At 47.9% G+C, this 19,803-nt stretch overlaps 1 protein-coding gene across 1 annotated transcript in view; it reads left to right on the forward strand.

The window, feature by feature from the left end:
- Positions 1 to 19,803, forward strand: part of CRACDL (CRACD like) — a 126,628-nt gene that overhangs the window by 45,504 nt on the left and 61,321 nt on the right.

The following is a 19,803-nucleotide window of genomic DNA, read 5'->3' on the forward strand; positions in this document are numbered from 1 at the left end:
TTGCTCCTTTTTAAATTTCTTAAGGTGAGTTATTAGGCTATTGATTGAAATCTTCCTTCTTTTTAAATATAGGCATTTATAGCTGCAAATTTTCTTATAAGCACTGCTTTAGCTGTATCCCATAAGGCTTTGTTTTTATTAATCTCAAAGTATTTTCTAGTGTCTTGTGATTTTTTTCTTTGACCTATTGTTGCTTAGGAGTATGTTATTTAATTTATTCCAGGCATTGTGAATTTCCCAAATTTCCTTCAGTTATTAATTTCTTATTTAATTCTGTTGTGGTTGGAGAACATACTTTGTATGATTTTAATCTTTTAAAATATATTGAGATTTGTTTTATGGACTAAATAATGTCCTATCTTGGAGAATGTTCCATGTGCCCTTGAGAAGAATGTGCATGCTATTGTTACTCAGTGAGTGTTCTGATCTGTTAGATCTAGTTGGTTTATCATGCATTCAAGTTTTCTGTTTCCTTGTTGATACTATGTCTGGTTGTTCCATAATTATTGAAATGGGACATTGAAGACTCCAACTATTACTGCCTAATCATCTATTTCTTCCTTCAGTTCTGTCAGTTTTGCTTTGTGTATTTTGGAGCTCTGTTATTAGGTGCATATATGTATATAATTGTTAAATCTTTATTAATTGACCTATTATTGTATAATTTCCCACATTGTCTCTGGTAATTTTGTCTTGGAGTCTGTTTTGTCTGATATTAGTATAGCTACCCCAGCTGTGTTTCAGTTATTGTTTGTATGGTATATCTTTTTTCCCTCCTTTCACTTTCAGCTTATTTGTATCTTTGAATTTAAAGTGTGTCTCTTATAGACAGCATATATTTGGTTCATTTAAAAATGCATCCTGTCAGTCTCTGTCTTTTATTTGAAGAATTTAACCCATTTTCATTTAATGTAAATATTTGCCTTTAATTGTTTACTACAGATACCTCAGGTGAGGGAAAAGGCTTTTCACACTGACTGAGGGAGCTCTGACTCAGGTCAGATTAGGGTTTTCCAGGGAAACATCAGAGAGGTAAAATGACAGTTCTCTGGGAATGGAGCTTTGAAGAAGTTCCAGCTTGGTTCTTCCCCCTCTGGTGGCTGCCAGACTGCTGATTTACTGAGTAATTGTGAAGCTGTTGGCTTTCAAGCCTACCATGGAGCTAGAGAACAGGGGAATGGAATAAGGCCAGTTAAAATGCTACAAAGCTCACTTCATACCAAGATTCAGCCATGTCTCTTGAATAATGCTCCATTGGTTAATTTTAATCTTTTAAATTGATCAGTTTAACCAATGCAAGCCTTTGGTTAATTTCCAGAGCTGTGACAAAGTTGATTCTAACTTTTTCCCCAGTTTTCTCATTGCTTTTATGGAGGAGAGATTTTTTTAAGGTCCTTATTCCACCATTTTTTTGATATCACCTGCTTATGGTTTTATTATTAAAAGTATTTTGAGGGTGGCTCAGTCAGTTAAGTGTCTGCCTTTGGCTCACATGATCCCAGGGTCCTGGGATCAAGTCCCACATTGGGCTCCTTGCTCAGCAGGGAGTCTGCTTTTCCCTGTGCCCCTACCCCTGCTCATGCTCTCTCTCAAATAAATAAATAAAATTTAAATAAATAAATAAATAAATAAATAAATAAATGTATTTCGAATCACATTGAATACTTGGCATCATGTTTGCTTAGCTAAGAGAACTCAGTTTTGTCACTAATTTACTGAGTCCTGGGGCAAGTTATGGTATAGAACCTCTCAGCTTCAGTTTCATTGCTTGAAAAATGGTTAGTTGCCAAGTGAAGACTCCAGTGTTTACCACCTCTGAAATTCTGAGCTTCTAAAGGCCATATCTTCATCTGCATTTTCAGTTCTTCCTGAAGCAGCTTTACTGAGTTAATTTTTTTAACTCTTATCACATTCTGTCAATCATATTCTTATAATAATTATTTTATTCTGAACTGTAAATATTCTTCCAATAGCATCACTTTGGCTTTTATTCTTGCTGAGAAACTAAAAACGCAGCTGCTGTGTGTTTTAGCATAATGAAAAAAATGCATTTGTTTTTCTCACCAACATGGTGGTTTAGCAGTGAAGGAGAGGCCTTTAAATCAGCCCTGGTGTGCAGGGGGGATGATATCCAAGTCTGGAGGTCAGATGCCATGTTCCCTGAGCACTTTCCTGCACTTGCTGGAGAATTCAGTCACTGAATTCACTGTCCAGCAGTGGATTTCAGTCACCGTCTTGACGGAATCGTCTCCGTGAAGTGCATCCCCTGTCCTCAGGCTTCAGCTTCCTTCCGATGGTCCTGTGGTACAGATGCCTAATGGACACAGACATGGACCCCCTCCCCACACACTCGTGCCTTTCTGTGCCAGGCGCCCTCTCACTCCCCTCCTTGTGAGGGGAAGCCAACCCTGTGGTGTCTTGTTTCTTGGATTTGAGGTCAGGGCACCACTCTGGAAAGCCTAGTTCACTCTCTCATTTTTCAGGTGCCTACAGGTAGGGGGGAGCAGAGCATCATCCCTGCTTCTCGCTCCCCACTGAAGTGGAGCTGGCTGGCAGGGATGAGGCGGGGATGTCCTGGTGGTGTGGCAAGACAAGCTGGCTGTCAGTCATTGTGGGAGAGGGTGGCATTCTGGTCAACTCCCGCCCCCACCTTACATCCCTTTCCACCTGCTTCCAGCCCCTGCAGGTTTCTTTCTTTGCTTAGGGCCGGCACATGAGGTTGTGATGGGTCCGTGGCTCCAGCTGGCCACTGCCATGTCCTGTCTGTCTGCGCTGAGCCCCACTCCTAGCTCTGGGAGCTCTGTGGGCCTCTCAGTCGTCTGGCCTGGGCAGGGAGTTCGCTGCTGATCCACACTCACCTTCCTCAGTGCAGCTCAGTCCCTGGCAGGCAGCGGCAGGCTGAGTTTGCTGCCTGGCACTGGCTTCTCACCCATGTGTCCCCTCACGCCCCCTGCTGGCCTGTGTCTCCAGGCGGCTCCTGCCCCTGTGGGTGTGCCAGGCCGCTCCCCAGCCACAGAGCACCTCCTGTGGGCGGCACTATTTCCACATCCCAGCGAGTTAGGGACGGGACAGCCAGAGCAGGCCTTGTGTGGAGGTGGTGTGGGTGGGCGCCCATGTGCTGCATTCTGAGACATGCCAAAAATAACAGTGAGCGATGATCCCTCCCATTAGCTCCATCCTTCCCTTATGCATTACATCACCTCATTCTGTCCTCCACAGCAGCCTGTGTGACAGGTTTTGTGAGAAGTGGGAAACTGAGGCCAGGCTGGAAAGTGACAGCCAGGACCTCAGTGCAGACAGCAACTTGGTGCTCTTTCTCTTCTACTCAGGCCCGGCTGTTTCCCCGTTTCTTCGTGTGTTTTTAAGTGTTTAGGTAAGTTCCAGTTAGCACACAGTGTAATATTAGTTTCAGGTGCACAGTATAGTGATTCGCCACTTCCGTAATCACCCGGTGCTCATCACGACAAGTGCTCCCCTCTATTTCGATGTAGAATTGTATCACTTCTGGTTCTTTGTGCAACTTGCACATTGTATTAGCTTCGTACCAACGCATTCTCCCCAAAGTGGTATGGGATCACTGGGAGCAAGGTGCGATCGCTTCTGCCCTGTGCTGGGCTCCCAAGGTGCAGGTCTTAGGCCACGAGGGTAGGTGCCCAAGAAACAGCTTGGTTTTCCTACAGCTCGGTTCTTTTCTTTTCTGAGCTCCCAGGGGTACATGGCCACCAATCTTAATCTCAGCCAGTGTGGGGTCTCTTCCAGCCCTCAGCACCCAGAGAGTAGCTCCTGTGTTCTGGGAGGTGGCCTGTGGTGCTTGGTATCTGGATGGGAGAAATGCTGCTTGTGCTTGGTGCCCTGACCCACCAAGACCTCTGTCCTCCGTCTCCTGTGCCAGTCACTGTGGGTTGACATTGAGGCTTCCCTCGTCGTAGTCCCTTTGAGTTTGGTGACCTGCTTTACCCCAGGCCACCCCTGAGGCACGGGAGTTATTCTACTGCCCTGCTCCTACTGGGGCTCAGGATGCCACCACCCACAGTAAGCCTCGCTTTCCTAAACACCCCTCGTGGCTCTTTCCACCCAAGAATCTGGCTGCCACTACCTCCGTCCGCCTGAGTTGGTATCACTGGCAGGCCCTGGCCCTTCATCCTTTAGCAGATTGTTTTCCACCAGATGGAAGTGGTGAGGCCCTCATGACACCACGGGCATGGTTGGGAATGGCACAGAGCTTAGAGTTTGCGTATTCTGCTGGTGACTGAGCTGTTCGTTGGTGACTCTGACACAGAGGGATCATGCAAATCGACAGCGAACACCGTCTTCACTCACGGACACCTGCTCTATCATGTGTCCCAGCCTGTCCTGGGCGCGGCCGTCCAGAAAGTTTACCAAACCCCCTTGTCCTGGAGATCTCAAAGTAGAGCCAAACAAAGCTTGTCTGCGATTTCAGAGGGTTTAAATAGTTGGACACCACTTACCCAGCCCCTTTGTGTTCAGACAATTAGTTGGGACTCTTTCTTTTGTACATAGGGCTTGCAAAGGCTTGTCTGACGTTTAAAAAACCAGAGAGACAGACTTTGTGGCTCATGTAAGTGGAACATCATGGATAGCTGGCTTTAGGAGCAGCTGGATCCAGGACTCGAAACAGAGTGCCCAGGTGCATTTGCTTTCCTCTCTTCACGTCTTGGTGCTGCTTTCCTCTCTAGACTCACATCCTCCCAGACCCAACAGAAAAGAAATATCTCCAACAGTTCCATAAAAGCTCTGACTCTCTCTTTGGCCTAAAATAAGTCGTGTGCCTGTCCCTGCAGCAGCCACTCTTGCCAGGGACTGGAACTGCCTTGACCTGGGCCATTGCTGTGGCTCCTGTCTTGGCCACGCTGTGGATTGAGAGTCAGATCATGGCAGGTTCTTACTAAGTCCATGAGTGCACAGGGTTTCCAGCCCTGCTGCACATTCCCTGTTCAGTAGTGCCGGGGAATGGAGTTGCTGTCTCTGCCAACCAATTAAAGTAGCATGCAGCCTGAATGGTCTTAACCTTCCCCTGCTGCATGGGTTTCTGTTCCTGGAGGCTGCAGTCCTCAGTTTTCCTTTGTTTGAACTTCAGTGATTTAAAGGAAAACTTTTGTTAGTGGAGGCTGTAGCCCTGGATGCAGAGCCATGTGCTCCCCACTCCACCCCCGGTTTGTCCTTTAGATGCATCACCCCTACTGTTCCCTGGCCCTCTCCTGCGGGCTAGAAAGCATTCTGTCCCTTCCTCCAGAAGTCCGGTTTTCCAGCCCTTCTGAGTGCAGCCTAGCCACGAGTAGGGGGTAGATCTTTCTGGGCTGCCCTAAGCCTGTATGGTAAGAGGCATCTCGGAAGGAGACTGGATCAATGTGAAGAGCCCTCTTCCCCCAACCAGCTGTGTGCCCAGCTCCCACCATGAGTTCACAGGTCAAGATGCACTGGAGGCCACAGACACTTGCACTGCCTGGATGGTGCAGGGACCAGACTTGTGGGTGAGCATCACGTCCTTACACATGGGTTGTGCATCTCACCTGCAGGCTCACCTAATGATGTGAGGGCCGCACTCAGAGGTCTTGACACACCTCCGGAACAGTGGTTCTCTACCCTGGCTACCTTTGAAATCACTGAGAAAAGACTGACACCTGGGTGCCACTGCCAGCAGTTGGGCTGGGGCATGACCTGAGTATCAGGAGTTTAAGAGCCCCCCAGGTGATTCTGATGTGCAGCCAGGGTCAGGAACAACTGCTCTAAAGCAGTGGTTCTCATGCGGTGACGTGCAGAGGAATCTCCTGGGGGGCTTTGCTCCAGTGGGGATTGAGTCCATAGGTCTGGGAGGAGCCTGAGAGTCTGCACCACTCACCAGCTCCCAGGTGATGATGCTGAGGCTGCTGGTCCCCAGGGACAGTCAGTGGGGGCAGGTGGGTCCCTCCCTTGCAGGGCAGTGGGGGTGTCAGATTTGGCCACAGGGTTGGTTGATGCAGCTCCCAGAGAGAGCTCTGGGGAGGGGGCTCCCCAGCGCCTCTGTCCTCCCTTGGAGTCCAGTGTGACTATCTGGCATTCTGGGTCTCCTCTCGCTGCAACACCCTTGCCCTTGGGAGGAAACTAGATGAGACAGAGCAAGCCTCCTAGCTGTGCAGCCACCTGATCTGCCAGAGAACTGGAAATCCTGTTACTGCCTTAGGGGCAGGCACCCAGCAAACGTACTCAGGAACAGCAGCCCCGTGGTCTGTGGGCTTACGGGGGCAGAGACCTTGGGACTCCACCTCTGCCCAGTGCCTGTGCTCCTGCTTCCTGCTTTTGCCCACTGCCCCCTGGTGACTCCTTGATTAACGACTCAGAGTTGCCTGGCATGGATGAGACACTGGTAGTACTCAATTCAGCCAACATGTAAAGAGTAAATGTAAATGAAATGTTTACAGCAATTCTTGGCACATGGTAAGCTGCCATCATCATCAGGTTTTGGCTCCCTAGAAGGTGGAATTTGAGAAATCCGCAGTGTTCTCACTTGTTCACAAAGTCTTGCCAGGTGAGCACACCTGCCTTTCTGTGGTCACTTTCCTGAGCATCAGCCAAGTAAAGAATACATGCCGTTCTCCCATCATGACTCAAGCACTGTGTTTCATCCTGTGTCTGCAAATGACCCTGGCCAACAAGAGGAGTACATGGTTTGTATGTTGCACTGTGTTCATCACTGTGCCTTTATTAAGCACCTGCTGCACACTTGGCACCTAGGGATATACAGAAATAATCAGATTTACTGATATTGTCCTCTAAGAATTCACAGTCGTGAATTCCTCTGAGTGCAGCCAGCTATGACCCATGAGACTGCAAAAGTCATTAATTGCTAAATGTTGTGGGGCCTCTTTGTACTACACCCAGATCCCATGGAAATAGTTCAGAAAATGGGGATTTTGCTGCTTTTTAAAGGTTTTCAAAATACTGAGAGGCTGGAATAACTTGGGATATTAGATATCTTCACGTAACCAGCCAAATGTACATTCACATTGCTCCATGTCCTTATTCGCCAAGCGTGATGTCTCTAGATTACAGCATAGGAAGATATTTATGTCAAACCCAGCCAGCCCCCACATCTGAATCACACAGGAGCACTTTGTCAGAGAATCTTACCAAATGGCTGAAATAAAATCAACTATTTGAGAATATTTTTCTTAGACACTCCAAAGAAAGTTAACAAAGTGAAAGACCTTATTATAAGTGATTATGGATTTGTTACCTGACACATGCTGCCCTTGGATTTTAGGTGCATCAGTGGTAAGTTTCCCTCATTCAGAACACATTTACCAAGCACTTACTGTGTGTAGGCGTGAAGGCTACAGAGATGAAAAGAGCTCGTCTCTGCCCTCAGGAAGCACAAGGTCCAGGAGCAGAGATGTGTAAGAAAGAATGTGGTGATTGGCCAGGGGCTCCCAGGAAGGATGCGGGGTGCCCGACAAGCACAGAGATTTCCCAGGGCCCCAGGTGGTGGTGGAAGTTACGAGTGGGGGAGGTGAAGAGGAGGAATTCCTTGCAGGTGTGCCACGTCTCCACAGGAGGGTGGCTTTACCACCCTCCTTCCATTTCTGGATCACAAACAAGCAGTACTTTGAGAACTCGATGTAGGAAATGTATTTTTGGGGCATCTGGGTGGCTCGGTCAGTAAAGTGTCTTCAGCTCAGGTCATGATTCCAGGGTCCTGGGATCGAGTCCTGCATCAGGCTCCTTGCTCAGTGGGGAGCCTGCTTCTCCCTCTGCCTCTGCCCTTCCCTCTTTCTCATGCACTCTCTCTCTGATGAATAAATAAAATGTTTTAAGAAAAAGAAAACAAAATGTATTTTCACTATACGTTGTCCTCAGCTCGAACGGGTTTTATGTGTTGGCTGACTAACACATCTTCACAGAAAAAGAAATTTGTGCCAATTTTACAGACCTTATTTTTCAGAAGTAATTTAATGGTCTCTTCGAGAGCAGATATGAGTCTAAACCACTCCTGTCATAATGGAGACTGAGGCCCAGAGAGGGAAATGATTCATTCCAAGTCATTCAACCAGTTAGTAGCTAGTTAGCGGTTGAGCCAAGGCTCAAAGCGTTCTGTACATGTACCGCCATTCCTGCCAGCGGTGCGGCTGCCCCAAGCAACTGGCAGTAGCTTCCCAGAGTCCTCTGTGGGGAGCAGTTCTGAGAATGATGCTGTGCTCGATTATTGACGTGTGCTAAGGGCAAGCGGTGGTAGAGTGGCCACGAGTGTGGCTCGTGTTGCCGTTCCCCCTTCTCTCTCCTTGTGATGATAAAAACGAAGTAGTTCAAAAAACAGAAACTGTGGTTCATGATCACTTTAAAAATGAGGCTTCCAAGACATTCATGTAAGTCAGTAACCATGCATTGGACTCTGACACAGCCTTCGGTGCTGGGGACACAAAGCCGCATCCCACGTAGCCTGGCCCTTCCTGAGCTCAGTGTCAGGGCCAACGCCGTGTTCAGTAAGGAACGTCAGCAGCTTGTAACAGGATGGGAAAACTGTGAAAAGTAATTTAACAGATTTATGCTGTGCAGTGCATTTGTACTGGTTGTCTAAATCAGCTGTTTTTTAAGTTAAAAACTAAGTCAATACTGTTTTAATAGCTAAGCTAACAAGGCTATTTTAGACCAATAAAGGCATTAAAATAAGATTAGCCATATCCTTACACAATTCAAAAAAACAAAGGCAAACAAGTCCAGAACTAGAATTTGTTTTCAGTAATTTTACTTTCCTCAAATCTTCGCATCTAACTCCAATCCTGAATGTTCTCCAATTCAGAGAGATCCCTGGAGCATTCTGGCTTTCGCTCTCAAAAACAGGAAGCTAGTTTTGGGGCTCGCGGCTTAACCCAGGATCAAGCTGGCTGATGGAAAATCTGAGAACTGATCTGGAGGCAAGTGAACAGGCCAGCAGGCCACATTTGTGTGGTGACAGAAGGTGCCATGCTTGCCCCTGAGGGCAAATCCTTGGCGGCTGCAGCCACTACCTAACTGGCTCTCCAAAGTGCAAGCCTACCAGGGGCAAATGGGTCATTTCCTTGGCTACCTGGTTCCTGCTATGTCTACTTTAAAACATTTTTTATAAATGAAGATACTTGCACCTCTTTCCTTCCATCAGCACAGCCAAAGCCCATTCTTCTAATCCTTTACAGTGCAGTGCTCCTGGCGATTCTTCCTGCCCCACGTTGAATCATCTATGTCTGTGTGTTAATTCTTAGGCCACAGTGTCCTTAAGTGAGGTTGGCCCAGGGCCTTCCATCTGACAGCATGAGTGGGTAGCAGCTCACTCTCCTGGGCTCACTCCGTTCTTTGCTGCGTTGTCCCTCTTGACTGGGGCTTTCCCCTCTTCCCTCTGTCAGAGAGAGCAGGGACCTTCCTCAGCAGAGCAGAGGGACTTTGCATCCCTGGGAGTTGGGAGGATGGGCCAGGACATGCAGAGGGTGACCAGCCCCACGTGGCCCGAGGCAGAGGGACTTCAGCCAGCAGCCTGTGCAGAATGCCTCCTGATTCTCAGTGAGGGTCCTGCCCTCGGGTGTCATTTTGCAGTTCCCACAGAGTTGTGTTCAACCGGAAGCAACTGTGAAAAAACTGCCAGTGTGGCAACATGACCTACAGCTACGCTTTCTGGAGCGGTGTTGTTTTTGGGGTTTTGGTTTTGGTTTTGGTTAAAATCAGTGTAATTGATGGCTCTTGGGTTCTTTATAATGTCACTTTGGGATAGTAAGCAAGTAACAGACACAAACGTCACAACACTTCGTAAAGGCTACCTCTGGACAGCACACAGCAAGGGGCGATCTTGGAGTTACTGAACTCATTTCTGACCCTTGTAAACAGCTACTCTAAGTAATTTAAATGCTCTGTTGAGCTTTGGGGTCCTTAATTGTTTGGTTTGACTGCCTCTGTGGCTGCAAAGAATTTATTGACCGTGAACCCATCTTTTCTACCGATGTTTAAACAGCCCGAATGTTCAAAATCGTACTTGAGGAAAAGCACACTGTGAAGTCTCTAACATCCCAAGAGGGCATGAGGGCAGCTCCAGAGGCACAGAGAGGCTGAGTGGCATAGGTCACGTGGGGTCTTCCCCAGCCGGCTTCCTGGCAGGCCCTCAGGGGCCCCAGTTCTGCATCCCTGTTCCAGGGCTGTTCGGAGGGGAGGGCAGAGCACAGTGTGGTCGTCCCCATGGGAGGGGCCTGCCAGAGGAACGTGAGAGGCAGTGGTCCCATGACAAGCTCCCTGCCGCCCACGTGGACGCGCCTGGCAGCCTGGGCCGAGAGCCTTGCCTTCCTTGCCGTGCGGCGCTCCGCAGGCTCCACAGTGGTAGTTCTCCTCCAGCTCGGACACAGAAATGGCGAGGAGACGCAGGGAACAAGTGTGAGAGTACCTTGGGAAGGACAGAAACGGCCTGTCACAAATGAGCTCAGGGTTCTAGTGGCTGAGATCCCGTGGTGTGCCCAGCCCCGGGCAGGCACTTGCACCCATGAGCTGCCCCAGCCCCTGCCCCTCCTCCATGGGCTGCCACATCCAGAGACCCAGCCTCAGGGAGGGAAGGCCCCGAGTCTGGGTCTCCTTACAGCCTCCTGCCTTGTCTTCAGAAGAAACTATTGGAGCTTCTCCTAGTTATGAACAAAATACAGGTTCCATCAGAAAAATTGCAAAACCTAGAAAAGCACAAAAGGAAAGCTTAAAATACATACAATTACGTGACCCAGAAATAACTGCAGGTCACATGCCTTTGTGGTCCTGCCTGTATTCCTCTTACGCACGCAGAGACTTGAAAAAATAATGGGTTTTGCTGCACACACAATTTGATAGCACAGTGCTCGTCCGAGGAGGGTCCATGGACAGCATTGCTGGCATCACCCGGGGACGTGGTGGAAGTACAAGCCTCGCCGGCGCACCGCAGACTGCCTCAAGCAGAATCCGTGCTAGGAGGCCTTCAGACGGCGGGTCCGCAGAGCTGCACGTGGAAGCCCTGCTCTCGGCCACTTTTCGCCCGCTGCAGCGTACTGTGGGCATTCTCCATGTCAGTCAGTATTTTCATGTACCGCGATTTGGGGGGACTACCTAGCATTCCCTCATATGGCAGCGTCCCAGCACCGTAACCAGTCTCCGGCTGATGAGTCTTTGGAACATCCCCGGCTGCTGCTGTGCCCTGCTCCCAGGGTATCTGATGAGCTCTGCACGGCAGATGCCCAGAAGTGCAGTTAGCGGGTCAGAAAAGCTGCTAGGGCTGTGGATGCGCGTTGCCAGGTTGTCAGCCCAGAGAGGAGGTAGCGTGACCAGCACTCGAACTCTTGGCCTGCACTTAAGAGGCGGTTGCTCTCAGGGGGAAGAGCTCACACTTGGGTGAGGTACAGGCTTTGATCTGAGGGTCAGATTTTCCACTTTCTGGTTTAATGACCTTGGACTGGCTGCTTAACGTCTCCGATCCTGTTTCTCACCTGCAAAAAGGAGATGAGATGTGCTGTTTCATTCAGAAAGGTTTGTGAGCATTCAATGAAAGAAGGTATAAGCCATCTGGGACCTGGGACCTGCTTTATTCTCTTCCCTCTGAATAAAATGAGTCCAGGGCCCTGATACAAATCCCTTTGATTTCCTTGCATAAAAGATTTTCTGTTGGGGTTTATAGACTCCGTTGTAATAGCAGTGCACCGGGGGTGTTATTGGCCTTTTGGTTTGGTTCTCCCATGTCCCAAGGGTTGTATGGCTTGGGCACTGCAAAGAAGGGCAAAGAGAGCATCAAAGAAAGGAAATTCCTGAAGATTTTTCTTGAAATTGAGCAGAGGTTTAAGATGTCCACACCATGCCATGGAGCACACACTGGGAGGTGGTACAGAGGTGCCTGTGCGAGCGCCTGGAGTGCATCTTCCTCTCCTGCCCCTCAGTGTACCTCTTGGTCCCTGGGACATCCAACACCGTGACCCTGAGTTAGGGCAGGCCGTAGCAGGTGGCAGCGGCGTGGGCTCAGCTCCGTGTGGCTGGTGGAGGCCGGCCTCGAGCAGGAGTGGGTTGCTGCTGGGTGTCATGCTGGGTTTGACCAGCTCGTGCCTCTGGGGGAGTGCCGCTAGCTGGGACGTCAGAGACATCAGCCTTGAGCCGTCCCTGACCCTTCAGTAGTTCACTCTATCACATGGGCCCTGAACCGCCTATGGGATCCTGTCAGCCTGTTGTCCCTCTTCCGGAAGAAGGCTGAACCCTTAGCAGCTGACTCCTCCTGTCGGCATCAAGGCAGGGGGCCTTCAGCCTCTAAAGCGCACAAAGGCAAGTATATATAAAAACCTTCAAAGCTCTTGGTGATTGTTTCCCAAGTTCTCTAAACTGACTGCTTTCTTTTCTCACCATCACATACACGGCTCATGTTTATTGTTTAAATTATGAACCATCTGACTAGAACTTATTTAGATGCACTTTGAAAAACAGAAAAGCAAGCTAGGACTTTCTTAGAACCATCTTCAGAAGTCACCTCCACCCCCTGCTGCCCGCTTGCTCCTTGGTTTCAGTGATAATACAAAATCACAGTTGTCATCTAGAGCCTTCTGCAACCCTCCAGACGTTGCCTGGAAACTGCTGACTGTCCTGGTTAAGCAGCCCTTAGATGCTGGACGAACTTGAGGCAGGTGGCTTTGCGAAGCTGGGCTGCAGGGTCTATCACTCCTAAGTGGCTCAGCTGCAGATATCAGAGAAGACATCACCAGGGAGGGTGGCATTGTGCTGGGAGAGGCTGGGGAGCCTCGCCAAGCAGGATGCAGTTGGTGCTTTCTCCAGTCGTATGGTCTGTGCACCTGCCAGGTGTGGTCTCTAGCAGGGGGTGCTGGGAATCCTGTCGCTGCCGCGGGGAGTGGATGAACAGGTGCCCCACTATCACAAGCATTTGGAAGGTCCCAGGAATACAGACCACAAAACCTGTCACGGACCTGGGATAACATGATGGGTCTTTAAAGAAAAAGAATAAGAAAGCCAAAGTTAAGGAGCACATGTCCCTTGGCAGAGACGAATGTGTCCCCAGCAGTGGCCCCTCACTCCGCACGTAGCGGGCACACTTGAAGGAGGGCAGGCCGTGCCGAGTGTTCCTGGTGCTGGAACGAGAAGGAGGCATAGGACTTGGCTAGGTTAGACTCAGAATCCGCTTGGGGTTTTTTCGGCATTGGATCTCATTTCTTCCTGGGACCAGCCCCTATCCAGATGGAAAACACAGCCTTAGCCCGTCATTGCCCTCTGCCTGCCTCTCTGGTGAGCCCAGTGAAACAAAGCCCCAGTTTGTGATTTTTCATCCTCAGCAATTTAGCAGTGACTCCACTTAGAGGGAGGCAGGAGCCAGCTCCAGACCAGCTTCCTGCCATGTCAGGCCTTCCCAGCTTGGAGAGAAAGAAGCAGGTGCAAATGTTTCTTAGCTTTTGCTGCCGTGTGTTTCACACCTGCCCGGGGGTTCGCAGGGCCTCAGCAGTGGCTGCGGTTGGCAGAGACCCACTGCCTCCTGGCTGGGGAGGTGGGGGTGTGGCCCGGCCCAGGGTGGCTGCTTGGGGAGACAGGGAAGATGGCTCTGGATCAGCACCCAGTGGCATCCCAAGGGCCCTCAACCACCACGGGATGTGGGGATGGGACAGGCGAGGCCCCTCTCCTCTGCCTGCAGCTGGCTTCCAGCAGGATGAAAGTGCGGGAGGCTTACTCAGCAGCCAGAGGGTGGCTTCCTTTTAGCAGTGCCTCAGGCCAGAGCACAGAGAGATTGCAGGGTGTGGTCAGGGGTGCCACAAGTGCCATTCTCCCAGGGTAAAAGGACAGACCTTCAGCATCTGTTTTCATGTTTTCTAGTATGTTGATGACCTCCTTCATTACAGACATTAATTTATCTCCTCGGATTGTGTGGACTGTTTTTCTCTGTGGCACATGCATACACCGAGAGAGGGGAGCAGGGAGGGGAAGTGGAGGGGGGAATGAAAGGAAGGGAGAGGAGTAGAGGGTCCGGAAAACAGCATTTTACTCTTCCTGTGTCACACCTGAAACTTGGATCCACATGGCACCGTCTATACGCTTTGGGTGGTGGGAAGATAGCAGAGGCCAGAGGGAAAGACCGCTAGAATTATTCCTGTCCTTCGAGACTCAGCAGCAGGGGGCTGGTCTCAGCGGACAGACTGGGCTGTGGGGCTGCCCTGCTGCCACTGGCCACATTTCTGAAGCTGTGTGGCTCTCAGTGCATCACAGAGCAAGCAGAGCACTGGCCTGACTGAGCTTCATTTGCTCAGGATAAGCGAGGCGTATGTCTTGTCTACCGGATGGAGATTTCTCAGTACGGCAGCATCTGTCGGTCCAGGCGATTGTCACATCACTTGGGCTGGTTGGACGGTCTTGGAATGTAGATGGTGCCCCTTCGGCAGCGCACATCTTGACAATGTGGCGGACGCTCAGGGACTTGGGGGCAGATGGTCCACCCCACTGAGCCACACTCTCTTCTTTTGCTACCAAGGGACAGTAGCCCAGCAGTTTAGGATTCCTTGTGAACCCAGGCCTTTGTGCTGTGTAAAGCCCTATGCATGGAAGTCCTCATCGTTGTTCTCGTTTCATAAAACCTTTTTACTGATAATTATTCAACCTCAGTGTCTGAGCCTGCCTATTTTGAGTAGGCCAGATGAGGGGTGGTGTTATGTCTCCTTATTAATAGCCCTTGGAGCATGACTTCCTACCAAACACACAAAAAAATCTCAGCTCTGCATCTGCCATGCTGCAGAAATGCCAATCACTCATGTAACATCCTAGATAAATTAAGCTGGAAGAACTTCCTCATGTCATTATTTTTGGTATATGTCCACTGAAGGAGGGAGTTTATTGGGGCGCCTGGGTGGCTCAGTGAGTTACGTGTCTGACATCGCTCGGGTCATGATCTCTGGGTCCTGGGATCGAGCCCCACACCGGGCTCCCTGCTCAGCGGGGAGTCTGCTTGTCCTCTGCTGCTCCTGCACCTCGTGGGCGTTCTCTCTCTCTCCCTCTGTCTCTCTCTTTCTCTGTTTCTCTCAAATAAATACAATCTTTTTTTAAAAAAACGGTGAGTTTATTATCTCAGCAAGCTGATGAAGTTAAACATGACCCAGCCCTGGGAAAGCTTCCCTGTGCCCTGGGTTCCAGTATCCCATTTGTCAGATGTGTGTGTAGCCACCTACACAAGGGGCAGCTCTCCCTCCAAAATGGAAAGCTTCTAAGTTACACAGCATCTTGGCAAGACACCCCCAGCATTAAAGTGAATTTATATTCTGTTTTCCTAAGAATTGTGCAAATATGATATCCACACGAAGGTTACAAAGTTTGAGGTTCTTCTGCTTACCTATTTTTGAAATGATAGTTTTGTAGAAGTCTCTAATAGAATTCTTTTCACTATAATAACCCGAGAATGTCTAAACTAGTGTTCTTCAAATCTCATAAGCAGACATCCACTTCTGGATGTGTAAGAACAGGTTCCTCCCGTGAGAGCTGTCCTGCACACAATTTGAGACTGAAGTTTTATTGAGGATGAGTCATGGAGGCTTAGGCTTCGTGTGTGAGCACAGGCTCATGTGTGCGTGTCTCCATATGTACACAGCACCATATGCATTCCCAGCTAAGTAGCTTTTCAGTTTGCCCATTTTCGAGGATTCAGAATACAATGAAACAAACTGTTACATAAATTTCAGAAAATGGCATAGGTTATCTAAGACGAGATACTTGTTTATAGACTTATAAACTGTGCTGTTTAGCTTGTGGGTGACGGAGTTTGTTTGAATGAAACTCGTCGTTTCTTTGCAAAGAAACAGCCCAGTGAAATGTGGCCCAATGCCTCATTCTTTCCAGAATTCCTCGCTGTTCCTGCCCAACCCATAGCCAAAGGGAAGCCCGAGGATGAGGACAAGGCATCTGGAGCAGGGACGTCCTCTGCGTCCATATTCCTTCACTCCTGAAGGCCACTGACCTTCAGCTCTGCATCATTGTGCCCAAGTGAGGAAGACCATGGACAAGCAGAGCTCAGACTGAAGGAGTGTGACATAGTTTAGTGAAGTGGAGTGTTAGGTGGCCTTGGGAGTTGACTGGGTACTTGATGCTGTCTCATTTTTATCAGGAGGTGATTCTTTTGTCTAGCAAGTGTTATAAGTGGCTCTGGTTCGTTCATTCGTTCATTCAGTCAGTCCATCCGTTCAACAGTATTTATTGAGCACCTGCTATATGGCAGGACCCTGCTGGTGCACATTCTTTATCCTCAAGGAGTTAGTCTTCAAGTTTTGATATGGGATGACTTGCTTCTCTAGGCCAAGCTGAATTTTAGTGTTTCATAAGATAAACAATTGCAGGATGCTGGAAACTTCAAAAACTGACCACCCAGCGTGTTCCTTTCCTCTCCCCTCCTGCTCCACTCATAGCACTGTGACTCAGTATCTGAGTTCTCTGGTTTCAGCCCTTTGCTCATAAAACTTCTTGGCTTTCTTTTTTCCCAAATGTCAAAGTGGATCTATCCCTTTCTCTCCTACCCGCCTCCCGTCCTTTCTGACAGGTAGATAGAAAAGGTTTTTCACACACACATCTAGGTGTCAGAGAAATGGCTGTGATGAGTCCAGCCTTGACACCCCTGTCACTCTGGGGTGGGTGCAGTGGTCAGGTCCTCTGCGCTGGAGGATAATAATATCTATCATGAATCACTGAGCTGCCACAGTTTTTGAAGAGAGATTTCTCACAGGAACTTTGCGAGCATTACACATTCCATTTGCCTCAGTAACGTGAAACTTATTTTTCTAAAAAAGGTACAGGCAGATCCTGGTGTGACTCACTAGAGAACAATAGTTAAGTCACAGTTTATTTTCGTCTTTTTCCCCGAGAAAAGGAAAAATTGATTAAATGTATAGGGAATGTAAGCAGGCTTAAATCTATAGAGCAGAACTGGATCAGAGAGTCATGCAAACACAGATAATGATTAAAATTGGCAAGTGCTGCGAACAGGAGGTGCGTTGTGGGAGGTCCTGGGTCATCCTGCAGGGGCACATCAGTCTTCTCGAGGAAACAGAATTGAGGATAAGTAGGAGTTAATAAGAAAATAGTAGGGTGTGAGGGCAGGGAAGAGCATGTTCAAGCAGGGGGAACAGCATCTGCAAAGGCTCTGGGCTGGAAAGAAATGGAACGTTGTGTGAAGAGAGAGCAGGGCCAGGGCACACATTTGTGCCGTCTGTGCACAGGGCCTCTGGCTGAAATCCAGACTGCCCACCTCTCTTGTCTATACTCAGATTTATCCACATGTATATTGCTCTTGGTTCCTACACACATCTCCAAGCTTCCATCTGAGATCATATCCTTCTTCCTTCAGTATTTGTTTTAGTGTGGGGTTGCTGGAGACAAATTGTATCACATATTCTGTTCCAAAAAGCTATTTATCTCACCCTTTTTTTTTTCTGGTAACACTTTTTTTTTTTTTATCCAGGAGCTTTGTTGACATATAATTTATGTACCATAAACTTCACCTGTTTAAAGTGTGCTGTCAACAGGCTTTAGAATATTTATAGAGTTGTGCAACTATGAACATAATCTAATTTTAGAACATACTCATCTCATCCAAAAGAAACGTCATGCCCATTAGCAGTCACTTCCCGCTCCACTTCTCTTCCTCCAGCACCCCACTCCCCAGCCCTAGGCAAACACTAATGTACTTTCCATCTCTAGGGATTTGCCTATTCCGGATATTTCACAGAGGTTGTGGTCTTTTGTGTCGGCTTCTTTCACCAGCATAGTGTTCAAGGTTGATCCATACTGTAGCATGAATCAGCACTTCATTCCTTTCTATGGCTGAATAATATTCCATTATATGTATATACCACATTTTTTATTTGTTCATCAATTGATGAACATTTGGCTTATTTTTACTTTTTGGTTATTATAAATAATGATGCTGTGAACGTTGGTGAACAAGTTTCTGTGTGCACTCTTTTTCTTTCTCTTTTTTTGTTATAAAGTACACACAACAGCAAATTTATCGTCTTAACCATTTTTAAGTGTGCAGTTCAGTGGGGTTAAGTACACTCATATTGTCATGCAACCATCCCCACCATCCATCTCCCGAATGCTTTCCATCTTGCAAAACAGGAAGTCTGTTCCCATTAAACAGTCACTCCCCATTATAGCTTTCCCCAGCCCCTAGAAACCACCACTCCGCTTTCTGTCTCTATGATTTTGACTCTTCTGACTAGTGGAATCATACAGCATTTGTCTTCTTGTGATTGGCTTTTCTCACTTAGCAAAATGTCCTCAAGGTTCATCCATGTTATAACATATTGCAGAATTGCCTTCCTTTTAAGGATGACAAGGAAAAACTTTCTTCTGTCATTTTGCTATTTTTTTCTATATCTTACAGATTTTTTATCACTAATTTCATGCATAACTGTATTCTTTTGTGTTTAGTTGATTTTTTGGTAGTGAAACATTTCAGTTCCTTTCTCCTTTCCTTTTGTACATATTCCATAGCTATATTCTTTGTGGTTCCCATGGGAATAACATTTAACATCCTAAAGTTATAACACTTTACTTTGGATTTATACCATCTTAACTTCAGTAACACACAAAACCCCATTCCCCTTACGTGTCTGTCTCCATATGTTTTGGTTGTTGATGTCACAGAATAACATCTTTATGTATTGTGTGTACAGAAATATAAACTAATAATTTTTAAAAATACAACAGTCTCAATAAAAAAAATACAGCAGTCTCTTATATAATGCAGAAAACAAAATAAAGAATTACAAACCAAAGCTACAACACTACAAGATCTTAGACTACTAATTGCTTTTTTAAAAACATATTAGTGTGGGGCACCTGCGTGGCTCAGTCGGTTAAGTGTCTGCCTTAAGCTTAGGTCATGATCCCAGGGACCTGGGATTGAGCCCCACATCAGGATCCCTGCTCCATGGAGGTTTACTTTTCCCTTTCTCTCTCCCTCTGCCTCTCCCTCTGCTTGTGTGCATGCTGTCTCTTTCTCTCTCAAATAAATAAAATCTTAAAAAAACAAAACCAAAAAAACATTGAGGCACGTGGCTGACTCAGTCAGTAGAGCATGCAACTTTTGCTCTCAGGGTTGTGAGTTCAAGCCCCATACTGGGTGTGGAAGCCTACTTAAAAAGAATTTAAGTAAAGAAGTAGATTAATTGTCTTCAAAAAAATAGAAATAATAATAAATGTATTAGACTGGAGTTCATTCTTTCCACCACCGTGGCCACTGCCCTATGTACGCTCAGGCTTTGGAAGAGGCTTGCCTCCGGTGTCCTCCATTATGGCAGAAAGAAGGTCTGGTTGGATCTCAATGAGACCAATGTAATTGCCAGTGCCAACTCCCATCAGCAGATCCAGAAGTTGACCAAAGACGGGCTGATCATCTGGGAGCCTGTGACTCTCCATTCCTGGACTCCATGGCAGAAAAGCACTTTGGCCCCGCCAGAAGGACAGGCATGTGGGCATGGGGGAATGAAAGACTCCTGCCAGCACTCAGATGACCAAGAAGGTTGCCTGGATGAGGAGGATGAGAATTCTGTGATGGCTGCATAGAAGATACTATGAATCTAGGAAGGTTGACCACCACGCATATCACAGCCTGTACTTCAAAGTGAAGGTAAGATGTTGAAAAACAAGCAGATTCTCATGGACTACATCCATAAGCTGCAGTCAGACGAGGCTCACAAGATGCTTCTGGCTGACCAGGCTGAGGCCTGCGGTATAAGTAAGAAAGCACATGAGTGCCTTGAAGAGTGGCTCCAGGCCAGGAAAGAGGAAATTATCATGACTCTGTCCAAGGAG

This window comes from Ailuropoda melanoleuca, chromosome 4, assembly GCF_002007445.2.
Source record: "Ailuropoda melanoleuca isolate Jingjing chromosome 4, ASM200744v2, whole genome shotgun sequence".
In the NCBI taxonomy this organism is placed as follows: domain Eukaryota; kingdom Metazoa; phylum Chordata; class Mammalia; order Carnivora; family Ursidae; genus Ailuropoda; species Ailuropoda melanoleuca.